Here is a 15,846-nt window from a genome sequence, read left to right on the forward strand (position 1 = left end):
GGTTTCGTCGATCAAATTTTGTTTTGGTTTGGTTTTTTAACAACGTTGTTGCTCATTGCATCTAGTGACCTGGGATACTTCAGCATAGAGCTTGTGGATTAGACTGGCCAACAGATATTGTAAATGAATCTTTTACAGGTTGGCAAGATGTTGTGCCACATGGGACCTCAATCGCTTACAATTTATGTGCAGTATAAATTGTAAGTATTAATTAGTATGCAGGTACAGCAAGTTATTACAGGAAGGTAAATAGAATTTTGACATTTATTGGTTAAGGAATAGAGTATAAAGATCAGGAAGTGTTGATACAACTTTACAAAGCACTAGTGAGACTGCACCTGGAGTTACATGTATAATTTTGGTTCCCCTACTTGAGGAGGGCTGAGATTGCTTTGGAGACAACACAGAGGAGGTTCACTAGAGTCATTCCAGAGATTAAGCATCTGTTTTATGAAAAAGGATCGAGCAGTTTAGGCCTATACTGTCTGGAGGTCAGAGGAATGAGAAGAGATTCTAGGTGATGTATATAAGATGCTAGTGAGGGTTGACAATGTGGACATAGAGATGAAGTTTCCTCATGATATACATACAGTTAATGGTAGTTGTCTTTTCCCTAGAATGGGGGATTTCAAGACTGGGGGGCCACATTTTTAAAGGGAGAGGCAAAAGATTTTAAAGAGACACGACGGGCAAATGTTTTACAAAGAGGATGGTCCACATGGTCCCTGAGAGAGTGGTGGATGTGGGTACAATTACAATGTTTAAAAGACATTTGGATAAATATAGGAATAGGAAAGATTTGGAGGGATATGGGCCAGGAACAGGCAGGTGGGACTAGTTTAGTTTCAGAGAATGTTTGGCATGGACTAGTTAGACCGAAAGACCTGTTTCCATGCAGTATGACTCTATAACTCTACGTGAGGAAATCTAGAATGAGAGGTCATATTTTTAGGATAAAGGGCAGCAGATGTAAAACAGAGATGGGTCAAGAACCTGTGGAATGCCCTACCCCAAAGTATGCTGGGACATAGAGAGATTTTTATTTAGTAATGGGTTGAAAGGTTTTTGAGAAGAGAGGCAGGAGGTGAGGCAGAGATGAGATTGGTCATGGTCATATGAAATGGTGGAGCAAGGTTGCAGGGATGAATTGCCTGCTCCTACTCCTAGTTCTTATGTTCTTATTTAAGTGACTTGTATGAAGGCATGAAGGTATAGTTGCTAAATTTGCTGATGACACAAAGATATGGAGAAAATAAGTTTCTGAAAAGTGCATCAAGCTATTAAAAGATACAGATAGATTAAATGAGTAGACAAAGATGAGGCAAATGATGTGTAATGTGGGAATACATTGGAAGTTATCCACTCTGGCATAAAGAGTAAAAATATGCCTACAGTCTGAATGGTGAGAGATTGTAGAGCCACGAGATACAAAGGGATCTAGTCATCCTGGTGCATGAAATACAAAAGGTGAGTATGCAGGTATTGCAAATAACTAGGAAAGCTAACAGAAGGTTTTCATTTATTTGTTAAGTATAACTGTATTCGGAGGTTATCTTCAGTTATACAGGATGCTGGTGAGACCACATCCAGAGACTGTGACTGTATTAGTTTCCTTAGTTAAGAAAGGATGCAAATGCATCGGAAGCAGTTGAGAGAGGTTTTACAAAAAAAACCGGAGAATCCTAGAGATCAACAGCATGAAAACAGGCCCATCTGTCCAACTTACCTATGACGCCCATTTTTCATAACTTAAACTAGTCATATTTACCTGTGTTTGGTCCATGTCCCTCTACACTTATCCTATCCAGGTATCTGTCGAAATGTTTTTTAAATGATGAGATTGCACTCGCTTCCACCACTACCTCTGGCAGCCATTTGCAGACACACACCACCCTTTTGTGAAAAAAACTCCCCCCTTAACCCTTTTGCATTTCTCCTCTCTCACCTTAAACCTATGCCCTCTAGTTTTAGACTCCTCTACTGTGGGGAAAAGCTGTCTGCTGTCTATCTTATCTGTGCCTCTCATGATTTTATATGTCTCTATAACGTCACCCCTGTTTCCTACACTCCTGGGACAAAAGTCCCAGGCCTATCCAACCGCTTCTTATAAAACAAATCTTCCAGGTAGCATCCCAGTGAATCTTGTCTGCACTTTTTCCAGTTTCATAATATCTTGTGTATAGTAGGGTGATCAGAACTGCATGCAGTACTCCAAATGTGTCCTCACTAATGTCTTGTACCGCTGCAACAAGACATCCTATACTCAATGTTCTGACCATGAAAGCTAGCAAGCTTGAAAGCCTTCTTCACCACTCTGTCTATCTGTATCTCCATTTTCAAGGAGCTATGAACTGTAGGGGCAGTATGGTGGCTCAGTGGTTAGTACTGTTGCCTCACAGACCCATCTGCCATTCCTCAGCCCACTGGTCCAGATGATCAAGATATTGCTGTATTCCCAGATAATCTTCTCCACTATACCACTATTCTTGGTGTCATTTGCAAACTTACTAACCATTGCTCCTAAATTCTCATCCAAATCATTTACGTAAATGAAGAATAACAGTGGGCCCAATCCCTGTGGCACGCCACTGATAATAAGCCTCCAATCTGAAAAAACAACCCTTTACTACCACCCTCTGTCTTCTACGATCAAGCTAATCTTGTATCTCGTTCGGTTTCTCTGGATCCCGGGAGACTTAACCTTACTTAACAACCTACCATGTGGTACCTTATCAATGGCCTTGCTAAAGTCCAGGTAAACAACATCTAATGCACTGCCCTCATCTATTTTCTTTGTTACCCTTCAAAAAACTGAATCAAATTCATGAGACATGATTCCCATGAACAAAGCCAATGGTTAGACTATTTTTCTAGGGAAGGTTGGATAGGCTAGACTTGCAGATGAGAAAGTGAGAGATGACTTGATTGATTCTGAGGAGCATGAACAGGTTGGAAATGGAGAGGATGTGAGAAAGTCTAGAATGAGGGGTCCCCCATTAAAAATAAGCAGTCTCCCACTTAAAATAGAGATGAGGCTTTTTTTCTCTCTCTCTCAGAGGGTGTTGAATCTTTAGAACTTTCTTCCTGAAAGGGAATTGGAAACAGAGTCCTTTAATATTTTTTAAGACCAAGGTAGTTAGAATGTGGGAAGCTTGGGGCAAAAGGTTATAATGGATAGGCAGGAATGTGAATTTGAGTTTAGAGACAGTTCAGCTGTGTTCACATTGAATGTAGAAGGAGGCTCAGAGGGCTGAATGGCCTATTCCTGCTCTTTGTTTGTATGCCACTGTGACTTGTTGCCTTTGAGGTTTACATTTTTAGAGAGTTCCCGTTTGTCTCTGACCAAAATAGAACATACTAGTTTGGAGACCTGTTGGATGGATTCAGGCCACACACTGATAATGATGTCTTTGGTCATCACTTTTTGTCACTTGTTGAGGTTCTGGTTGGTCCTGCTCAAAATACCTTGAGATCAAAGTTGCAACTGGAATCTTTGTTATTGCAGCTGACAGATTTGTAACCTCATGCATCATGAGGTTATGTCGATGCGTGTATGTTGGCAGCTCGATAATTGATGGTCCATCTGTTTCAACAAAACAAATGCTGAGCATATGTGTTGACATTGGGGTGGAGAGTGCGAACGTACGGGGTAGCAGACCCAGTTAGCCCATCCTGTATGGACTGCACCAATTTGTGCTAGCTTCCCGGATACGTAAAATGTAAGATGGATTAAAGGGATGATAATTGCACTAGCACCAGTGTCAATCCTGGCATGTTTTCTATTCCGTTTGTTGCACAACACTTGTGTGAAGATAAAGACTTTGGCTTTTCTGACAGCTTCCATGTTGTGTTTCCTATATGACTCAGGTCTAAAATCTGAGACATTGTGGCTATCTCTTAGACTTTGTTGAGATGCTTGCCTGCCAAAGACAGAAACTCCTTTGACATTGTTCCTTGCTTGGCTTTTCTTCACATGCTGTTGCTTTGGGTTTCTGTGGACAATTGGACTTCCTCAACATTTTAGTCCAATGTCCTCTTGTGGAATATTAACATGGTTGTGCTATACTGGACACTGTGGATTGGTGGATTAAACAAGCCACACTCCAAGATTTTATTGTTTCAGTGAATCCTGTGACTAGAATCAAGCACTTGTAGCTGCTTTTCTGAAGAACATAATGAGTGTAGAGACAATGCTCAGTTCTATAAGCCTTTTAGCTAAATGAGCTTTGATGAAGTCAGATTCTATACTATTGTATCGAGACCTGCCTACAAATTAGTTAAGTGTTTCACAGGGCTGCTGTCTGTATGACACTAATTCAATCTTGTATATCCTAAAATTGAGTGCAACTTTAAATTGAACTTGTAAAATTTTATTACTTTTTTTTCAGAATCTTGGCATTCATGATCAGAAATACCAGAGAATCCTTTTCTTTTTAACATCTTGTTGCCTAAGTGCAATATTTGATTTGCTGTCATTACTTGTTAGGTATCTGCTGATCCATAAATTAAAGCTTCATATTTTCTTTAATTAAGAACAGTATGTGCTGGAGACACTCAACTGATCTGGCAGAATTTGTGGTTGGAAAAACAGAGTTAATGTTTTGAGTCCAATGTGATTCTTCTCCAACATTTCTTGATTTTATTTCAGATCTCTCGCATCCAAAGTATTTTATTTTTATCCTTCCTTTAAATAACTGAAGTTCTGACAGAATGTCAAAGGTATGCCAGTCCACCCTTTGAAAGCTTTCTATCTTTTTTGTGTAGCTTTATGTTCTCTAAAATTCCAGTGTAAAAATCTTTGCTGCTGTGAAATATTCTTCCTTTCTTTTCCGTTAGCTGCTCTCCTCTTTTCTATTCATATCCGTTACTGATTGAAAAATTCTTGCTCCTATAAAAGTCGTAATTGGCTTCTTTCTTTCTTCTCTTGGTGTAACTTTAAAGGTTGGAGACTTGCAATAGCAGGCTTGTGCCACAAGGTGGCAGCAGTGCCAAAAAAAGAGTGAGTGATGTTATTCCTCACTGATGTAATGTAATGGAAATTAAAGCTGCTATTACTGGATTGTCACAAAGGTTAAAGATTTTATGAAAGTATGCAAAATACCTCAGTTTATAGACATTTAGACCTGCTTTGACAGAGAGGATGGACCAGGATTCTCTATTTAACAGGAATTACTATTTATTATAAATAATAGCCACACATCTCTGTAAACAATTGTGAACAGTCGCCATATACTTCTACTCATTTAAAATTTCAACACTCTTTAAAATTCTCCCCTTCAATCATATGTATAGGCTGGCACAGAAAGACACACAAAAAGTGTGGTGCTATGGGTGGAAGGAAAGACTGAGAAAGGAAAAAGTTCAATCGTCCCTGTTCACAGGTTTTGTTGAGATGAACCTTTTGACTTGTCAGGACATGCTGCTCCCAGGTACTTTCACTTGCTTGTAGGAGGCACAGAGTTTCTGTTTCACTTTTTTAAAGTTCCTGACTTATTGATTAAAAGCCATAGCTTATGACAACTGATGAGGGAAAATAAACTGGCTTTCTTCAGGCTTGAGGTGTTTTTAACTGCAGAGAAAATGCCAGCTCCTTCCTTTTTGGAGGTCTGATGACTTCTGACCAATCATTCACACCCATAAGCTGGACTGCCTACCTGGGAGCCAATCACCTGTTTGTTGGCAGGCAGAGTTTATTTATCATTGACAACTGGTCACCATTCCACAGACTACATGGTGCCAATTGAATGTCTTCTCAAGTATACTCCCTGCTCATCTGCAGTAATCTTTCCCACTGCTCAAACAGCAGTACGATGACTGTAAGGTAACTTGCTTTTGAAAGGTTTACTATTGGGGTTTAATATAGAAAGCATTTTCTTGGTTTTTTTTCTGCATTTTTTATACTCTGGGGTAATTTACATTTGACTGGGAGCTGTTGTTTCAGACTTTAAAAAAAAATATTAGATGCTGTCATTGATCTCTTATAAACTGCTGGGTGTTTGGAAAGTGAAAGAGAGTCTGGTACTCAATGTGCTTCAATACATATTTTCCTGTTTTTGTTTTGGTTGTACAACATTAGTCTTGGTTGTAGTTGTAACTTGAACTTTGAATTTTGCTGGATTGATGGTTGACTGTAAGGAAAAAGACCTTCCGTAGTTGCCACACCTCTGTCGTCTTTTCAGCCTTTTAGCTGGCTAACATGAGTAGCATTTAGTGCTCATTTATTGTCACTATGACACAGTCACATAATGTGTACTACAGATAATCAGATTGATTTTATTGAGTTATCTTGAGCTTTATTTGCCATACTATTTATTTACAAAGCCATAGCATGACAGATTTACATGCACAGGTAAAAACAATGACTCCAGATTCTGGATTAGTGGTGCTGGAAGAGCACAGCAGTTCAGGCAGCATCCAAGGAGCTTCAAAATCGACCATTCGGGCAAAAGCCCTTCATCAGGAATAAAGGCAGTGAGCCTGAAGTGTGGAGAGATAAGCTAGAGGAGGGTGGGGGTGGGGAGAAAGTAGCATAGAGTACAATGGGTGAATGGGGGAGGGGATGAAGGTAATAGGCCAGGGAGGAGAGGGTGGAGTGGATAGGTGGAAAAGGAGATAGGCAGGTAGGACAAGTCTGGACAAGTCATGGGAATAGTGCTGAGCTGGAAGTTTAGAACTAGGGTGAGGTGGGGGATGGGGAAATGAGGAAACTGTTGAAGTCCACATTGATGCCCTGGGGTTGAAGTGTTCCAAGGCGGAAGATGAGGCGTTCTTCCTCCAGGCGTCTGGTGGTGAGGGAGCGGCGGTGAAGGAGACCCAGGACCTCCATGTCCTCGGCAGAGTGGGAGGGGGAGTTGAAATGTTGGGCCACGGGGCGGTGTGGTTGATTGGTGCGGGTGTCCCGGAGATGTTCCCTAAAGCGCTCTGCTAGGAGGCGCCCAGTCTCCCTAATGTAGAGGAGACCGCATCGGGAGCAACGGATACAATAAATGATATTAGTGGATGTGCAAGTAAAACTTTGATGGATGTGGAGGGCTCCTTTAGGGCCTTGGATAGAGGTGAGGGAGGAGGTGTGGGCACAGGTTTTACAGTTCCTGCGGTGGCAGGGGAAAGTGCCAGGATGGGACGGTGGGTTGTAGGGGGGCGTGGACCTCACCAGGTAGTCACGGAGGGAACAGTCTTTGCAGAAGGCGGAAAGGGGTGGGGAGGGAAATATATCCCTGGTGGTGGGGTCTGTTTGGAGGTGGCGGAAATGTCGGCGGATGATTTGATTTTTGCGAAGGTTGGTAGGGTGGAAGGTGAGCACCAGGGGCGTTCTGCCCTTGTTATTTACATGCACAGTCTAAGTTCTATGATTTGTTTATTACTGGAATTACACAGACATAGGTAACTGACACTAAATCTATTAAACACAGTGAGACTGAAATTTACGTACCTTTCCAGTAAAACATCACATGTTGTACTGTAACGTAACTGTCTTAAAGTTACAGAACACTGTGAATCAGAACCTATGCTATAATACAACAGTTAAATGTCCAAAAATGTGCAGGTTAGGTGAATTGGCCATGCTAAATTGCCCGTAGTATTAGATGAAGGGGTAAATGTAGGGGAATGGTCCTGGATAGGTTGCTCTTCGGAGGGTCAGTGTGGACTTGTTGGGTCGAAGGGCCTGTTTCCACACTGTAAGTAATCTAATCTAAAAATTATCACCTACAAACTGTATGAACCATTTTTCTAACTATTGCTGGAATAGCTGCTAGGATGATAATATTGTTCCTTTACTCGGAAGGATAAAATGTTCACAATAATTCCAACTCTTGATTTCAATTCAACAACTTTGCCAATGCACAACTGATGATCATTGATGAGCCATTTGTGAGCATCTGTAAAAGGTACCAAGAGCTTCATTAGCTCAGCTCCAATGACCCAACAATATGCCCACACAAGGCAAGAAAGAGGAAAGAAAGGAAATGGCTTTTTCAGTCTAAATCTTGGCTTTGGAGTGATAAATTTATTTTGAGTGAAAACAGTTAATATCTGTGTTTATTCTGTGGAAGTGAACAGTGCTTCTTTTCTGCTGAGTAGGCTTGTAATTCACATAAGTGAAAAGTAAATGTATGCTAATAAATAGAGTGCAGTCAGTTACAAGGCAGTAATTCAATCAAGTAGTCTGATGATATCATAAGCCACGAGTCAGCAGAATCCTCTTGAGTGAATTAGAGCCTCACATCTGCTGGCAGCTCTTCATCATTGCAAACAATACAAATGGAATAGCTTATTTTTACCCAATAATATATCTAGATGGCCTATTTGTACTCAATAATATTTATTTTCTTGTGTCTTCTTATTTATCAGGGACGATATTCTGGTGCACTGTGTATTTAGAAATGAAAAACATTTTCCTGTTTTGCTGCATTCCACCTTAAACCTGGCAGGAGGACAGCTCTAGAGCTGAGTCAGCAGGATCTGGATGCAAGGCGTCCCAAACTTCCCAGTAATTTTCTCCTGTCCATTTTTGTGATGGTTTTTTTTTTGCTAATTAAATTTCAGTCAAAAATGAACTGTGGGGATAAAGGTGAAATACCCATATCAAGTAAATTACACAAAGAAAGAGCGTGGACTGCTGTATAATATTTCCAATGAGTGTTTGCACCAAGTATGTTCCTGACAAAAAACAAAGGGATGGATTTTGACTTTCCGTAACATTGTAAAATAGGTGAACAACCAGAATAGAAATAAAAATTGGAAGAGAGAAACTGAAATGGGCGGCAGACAGGCTATCACAATCCTCCAAAGTTATCTTCTACCTACATTCAAATAGTATTATTTAGAGAGTAAATTGTGACTTGAATGATGAAATGGACAAATAGTTCTGTTGGCATTGTAAATTGTCAAGGAAGAATGAAGGATACCAGTGGTTGGTGAAGATGACTGCAGACAGGGAGGGATTTGCTCTCATAAAATGTGTGACTCACTCTTGAAAATAACGGATAGCGAAATAAGGCTGTGGATGGTTTAAAACAAGATATGGAAGAATAACAGGCAGCTGAGGTAGAATCCCACAGGGATCTGAGTGTCATTGACATTCAAAGTTTGGGAGAAGATTTGTAGCTCGGGTGCTCGTTGTTGTGGTTCTGTTCACCGAGCTGGGAATTTGTCTTGCAAACGTTTCGTCCCCTGTCTAGGTGACATCCTCAGTGCTTGGGAGCCTCCTGTGAAGCGCTTCTGTGCTGTTTCCTCCGGCATTTATAGTGGCCTGTCTCTGCCGCTTCCGGTTGTCAGTTCGAGCTGTCCACTGTGGTGGCCGGTATATTGGGTCCAGGTCGATATATTGGGTCAACAAACACATCGACCTGGACCCAATATACCGGCCACTACAGCGGACAGCTCGAACTGACAACTGGAAGCGGCAGAGACAGGCCACTATAAATGCCGGAGGAAACAGCACAGAAGCGCTTCACAGGAGGCTCCCAAGCACTGAGGATGTCACCTAGACAGGGGACGAAACGTTTGCAAGAAAAATTCCCAGCTCAGCGAACAGAACCACAATGATGTTGACATGCTGAGAATTGTGGCAGAATCTGATGAGAAGCCCGGATTTGCTTACCACTACATCGGGACCTTTATAGTGCATCTTTTATGCTTTTACCTGGTGGCATGATGAGATTCTCACTTGATAATTAGCGAGTTTCAAGTTAACGAGGATTAAAGCATGTTAAACACTTCATTGACACTGCAATTCACCTCATTAATATTCAGAATCCCATCTTGCCAAATGCACCAATAAGCTAGGCATGGAGAAATTTTGACGTGGAAATCAGAGCAGGTGCTAGGTGACACCAGCTCAGTCCTTGCTCCAGAGGACCTCCATATTGGTCACTGAGTACCAACATCTCCAAGTATGCTCTGTGGTCACAGGCTATCTGCACACCATGTCCATGGTCATTGGCGTGGAATGTGTACCAGCCTGTAAGACCCCTCATGGCACATCTCTAATCCACTCAAAGGATACTTCAACACTTCAATCTTGCACCTCAGGGTGCACTGGCAACTGTCCTTGTAATGCTGCAGCAACAACACTATGTGCTTATTGACGGGACTAAGCTGCATCTCCAGTCTGTTTGCTTGTACATTTATCACTTACCACTCTCAAGATGTCTGGATGCTCAGCATCCCTGTCTTGCCTTATTGTAATAAACCCCTAATCCAGAGGTACCAGGCCTATTGCTGTGCAGTTTAATGCACACTCCGTACCAGGAAGCTTGTCATGTTTTTTCAGCAGTTCTCAGTCATAGAGTCATAGAGATGTACAGCATGGAAACAGACCCTTCGGTCCAACATGTCCATGCCGACCAGATATCCCAACCCATGCTAGTCCCACCTGCCAGCACCTGGCCCATATCCTTCCAAACCCTTCGTATTCATATACCCATCCAAATGCCTCTTAAATGTTGCAATTGTACCAGCCTCCACCACATCCTCTGGCAGCTCATTCCATACACATATCACCCTCTGCGTGAAAAAGTTGCCACTTAGGTCTCTTTTATATCTTTCCCCTCTCACCCTAAACCTATGCCCTCTAGTTCTGGACTCCCCGACCCCAGGGAAAAGACTTTGTCTATTTATCCTATCCATGCCCCTCATAATTTTGTAAGCCTCTATAAGGTCACCCCTCATTCTCCGACGCCCCAGGGAAAACAGCCCCAGCCTGTTCAGCCTCTCCTTATAGCTCAGTGGGGCATAATTGTGCAGCAACACTCCAACATGCTGAAATTGAACCAATGTCAGCCCTTTAAACATCCCACATCCCAGCTTCTCTATCAGAGATCTGCAGAGTAGTCCCCTTCAATAACACAGCCTCTTGAAAGTTACTGTGAAAACAGATCCGGTAGCACAGTCCGGACATGACAACTCTCCATATGAACAAGTGTCCTTTGTATTTCGGGAGACAGGAGGCAATGGAGAGAGAGAAGTTCTGGGGATGGGAAGCAGGGAAGACAATGGGGGTGGAGAAGGTAGAGGTGCTGCTACAGTAAATCAAAGGCAGCCTCAGATATGGATCCAGGGACTTGGTAACAGTTAATCAGCCACTTGGGGTGGTCAGAGCAAAGATGCTGTAGTGGGTGAGAGTGAATGCAAGAAGGTATTGCAGGCAAAAATGAGAGTGGTAGAGCATAAGCATCAGTAGAAGGTCATAGAATCATAGAGTCCTACAGCATGGAGATAGGCCCTTTGGCCCAAACTGGTCCACGTTGACTAAAATATCTGACCACGCTAACGTCCTTCCCTGCACTTGGCCCATATCCTTCTAATCATTTCCTATCCATGTATTTGTCCAAATGCCTTTTAAATGTTGCTAATGTACCTGCCTCAACCACTTCCACTGGCAGCTCATTCCAAATGTGTACCACCCTCTGTGTAAAAATGTTGCCCTTCAGGTTCCATTTTATTCTTTCTCTTCTCACCTTAAACCAATGCTGTCGAGTCCTCAATTCCCTAACCCTAGGAAAAAGACTGAGTGCCTTCTCCCTATGATCTTATACACCCCAGTCTCCAATGCTCTAAAGAAAGAGGGCCTAGCTTGTCCAACCTCTCCCTATAACTCAGACCACTGAGTCCAGGCACCAACCTTGTAAATTTCTTCTGTCTTCTTTCCAGTTTAATAACATCCTTCCTATAACAAGGTGACAAAAACTGAACACAATACTCCAAGTGTGGTCTCACCAACATCCTGTATAACTGCAACATAACATCGCAACTTCTATACTCAATGCCCTAACTGGTTGCAGTAGGAGAAATATAGTGTGAGGCAGCAGACTGAAGATGGTGGCATTTCTGCTGACTTCACCTTCATGCACTTAGCCCTTTTCCAAACATCACATCCGCACCTTATAGCTTCCATGTAGTTTCCGCCACTCAACTGGCAAGATTGTCACTCAATCAGTATAAAAAACAAACACCAGCACTCAGCCTTTTCTTTTACTGGACAACGACACAAAGAAGATTACTGACCATCTTCCTACAGACCTGGGCATTCCTGCAGCTGGTTGAGATTGGATAGTAATCCTGGGCCTGGCTGGCTGGTCTCATGACGTGGCCTCGACCACTGGTCATGGTGGAAGAGGATGTCCCACATCGGTGCCACCTTCTCCAGCTGGACTTCGAGGTATCTGTCTGCAAATAAGATGTCAATTCCCTTCTGTCTGCCACATCCAGGACAAATGTCAGGAACTCTGCAGGGCAGCTCTGGATTGACAGTGCTTGTCTGCTGCAGGAGAGATTTTAATGATGGTAACGGCATATCTGCTGAGTGGCAACTTGTTCAGGGAGCAGCATGGTGTAAGATGGCATTAGAGTTGGACATGAGGGTGACCATAAAAGCATGGTAAGTTGTTAATGAGGCGCATTTGGTAAGATGCATCGAGAAATCTCACTGGGCATCATGGCAAGATTCCCTCCAAAACAAAAGATACATCTCACACGAGGCTAAGAAAATGTCAGCCCCTGATGTCTGACGTTATTATTTTGGTTCTGATAATTAAGACAATGACGCTGCTTATAAGCAAGGGGACCTGAGAAAAAGAACAGGGAATCAGAGCTAAAAATTTATAATCGAGATAACGACAATCTGTCAAAGTCTTGCACCTGGTTGAGGTGATGCAGTAAACATGCAAACTTCACGCTGCTGGCTTATTCTAAGATTGTGACATGTCACACAGTATGATGTCCAGGTGCATATTCTGTCAACATGACTTAACGCTAGACAGCACTTTCTTACTCTTCTGAAAGTGGAAATGTGCTCAGCTGGCAGCAACTGGTTAAATTTTTTTAGTTAACATTTTAGTGAGAAGGAAGAAGATTCAAATAGAGCAACAAGCTAAACCAACCCTTCCCAGGCAACGAGCTAAACCAACCCTTCCCAGGCAACGAGCTAAACCAACCCTTCCCAGGCAAAAAGCTAAACCAACCCTTCCCAGGCAACGAGCTAAACCAACCCTTCCCAGGCAACAAGCTAAACTAACCCTTCCCAGGCAACAAGCTAAACCAACTCTTCTCAGGCAACGAGCTAAACCAACCCTTCTCAGGCAACGAGCTAAACCAACCCTTCCCAGGCAAAAAGCTAAACTAACCCTTCCCAGGCAACAAGCTAAACCAACTCTTCTCAGGCAACGAGCTAAACCAACCCTTCTCAGGCAACGAGCTAAACCAACCCTTCCCAGGCAACAAGCTAAACCAACCCTTCCCAGGCAACGAGCTAACCCAACCCTTCCCAGGCAACAAGCTAAACCAACTCTTCCCAGGCAACGAGCTAAACCAACCCTTCCCAGGCAACGAGCTAAACCAACCCTTCCCAGGCAACGAGCTAAACCAACCCTTCCCAGGCAAAAAGCTAAACCAACTCTTCCCAGGCAACGAGCTAACCCAACCCTTCTCAGGCAACGAGCTAAACCAACCCTTCCCAGGCTATCTGATGCTCTGCTGGAAACCTTTACCCAAAACAATGAAAGAAAGAGAGAGTTTTCTTTCCTCGGGAATGAGGAGGTTCTCAAAACATACTCTGCAAAGGGAATTGGAGCAGCTAATCTTGGACATGAATAATAGAACCTGGCTCCAAAGACCTGGCTGCAATATTCCAAAAAGTTCAATGGCTTTGCACAAGTGGTCCAGGAGTATGTGTGCACCTTATAATTCCACCTCCTATGTATAGCAGCACCAACCTCTCATGCTGCTGAATGCCCCATCATTCAGTAAGCGGCATTCAGATTTCATGCTTAGTATTCAACTTCACCTCACCTTCAGGCACTTACCACTGTTGCAAGCCTCATATCCACACCTCACAGCTTCCAGGTAATCCCAGCTACTCAGCTGTGACAGGCTCATCACTCAATTATGGTACGAAACAAACACTGACACTCTACCCTTTCCAGTGTGACAAACACACAGGTCAAGACCCAGCAGCAGAGAACCGGCTGTGAACAGACACAAAAGTCATGTCCTGAGCTTTTGAAGAAATAATGTCTTGGACTATATGGCTAACAATAATCAAAGCTATCATCACTGGTATCACTGAGTTCATTCAGAATGGCGGTGTGTTCCTACCATGTGTAATTTCTCAAATCCCCCTTCATCCTTGCAATGCTATCTGGCATCAAGTGTTAGCCACAGATCATTTCACTGTGAACCCTCAGCTTTCCATTTCCCTCTCCCTCACTTCCTTCTCCCTCTGCCTTTGTAATTACAGATACTCAAGGTCTGACATCTAACCAGCCAGTACAGATTTCTCATGAAAAGCAAGGGAAAGCATTTGTTGAAAAAGCACCATTACTTGATCTGATGGTCTCAGCCATCATTTGAGAGACAGGTCAGTATTTTATCGTGTAACACAGAGTGGGGTTCAGCACATAGAGCGTCTCTGGGCTACATCCAAGCCTTTGGTTAAGATAAAGCATGTGCCAGCTCACTGAATCATAAGATTGGAAGCATGTTCTGCTACTAAAGATTCACATGAGGACCAATGAGGCAGCCTGCATGAAAATGCTGATTGCATGTATATGTTTTGAAAATTATGTTGTGCATTTTGTTTATGTAAGGCATGAACAATATATCAGCAGAGGGAGTCTGGCAGGTACTAAAGAATTAATTGTTTTTACAGCAAAGGCAGTTCTGATTCTGAATGCTTCTTATTAAATAGTTTGCAGTGCTCCCCGACCACCTCAGGAACATTACAACAGTAAGAAAAATGGTGAAGATGAAGAAATGTTGCTTTCAGTTATAAAACGTTTGGAAGTCAATTGTCCACTTTCTGGAGACAACACAGCATTTTAAGTTGAAGATTTAGGGAATACTTTTGAGGTTATGTTCAGCATTCCATATAGGGATTGGCAACAGGAAAGCTTGCTCAGTGTATATGTGCATAAATCTCATAATAATAATCATCCACTCAACCACTTCCTTATATGACTAGAGAAAAGCTTTCCTTTGAAAGGGTAGCATGGTGGCTCACTGGTTAGCACTGTTGCCTTGCAGCACCAGGAACCTTGGTTTGATACCAGCCTCACGTGACTGACTGACTGACTGTGTGGAGTGTGCATATTCTCACAGTGTCTGCATCGGTTTCCTCTGGGTGCTCTGGTTTCCTCCCACAGTCCAAAGATGCACAGATTAGGTGGATTGGCCATGCTAAGCCATACCATAATGTCCAGGGATGTGGGATTAGCCATGGGAAATGCAGGGTTAAAGAGTCTGGGTGGGTTGCTGTTCAGAGGGTTGGTGTGGACTCGAAGGGATCCAATGATTCTTGAAATGTAATCCTAGATTATTGATCCCAGGCTTTTGCTGCATTACACGCCATCAATATGAAATTGTGCATTCAACAATGTAACACCTCTTGATGAGTCATCTATATTCCCATGTTCACAAACATGGCTCTGACACTTCAATGCTGCAATGGCCATTACATTACACAAGGGAAAAAAAGTCTTACTTCACTATGGAGGTGAAGAATTGGAAGACCACTTTTGTTACCTTATGTCTGAACAAATGACTACAGCTCAGCAAAAACTGTGCTGATAACATAATTCATGCCAAGAAAAATATGATATGCAAAACACTATGCTTCTGACGTAGTAAGCAAGAAACAAGCAAGCCAATTGATCAATACTGTAAGCAATTTAAGCAACTCCAATCCAAAACCATTTGACTTGGGTGATGTTGATCTTGTCAAATGGGAAATCAAAACACAAATAATCAAAGGTTGTCTCTGTCGTCAACTAATCTGAAAAGCGCTTGAGAAAGGCAAACATTTATCTGAGCTATTAGAGATAGCTGGATCAGTATTGCTCTCAAAGT

The sequence above is a fragment of the Chiloscyllium punctatum genome, chromosome 10 (genome assembly GCF_047496795.1).
Source record: "Chiloscyllium punctatum isolate Juve2018m chromosome 10, sChiPun1.3, whole genome shotgun sequence".
In the NCBI taxonomy this organism is placed as follows: domain Eukaryota; kingdom Metazoa; phylum Chordata; class Chondrichthyes; order Orectolobiformes; family Hemiscylliidae; genus Chiloscyllium; species Chiloscyllium punctatum.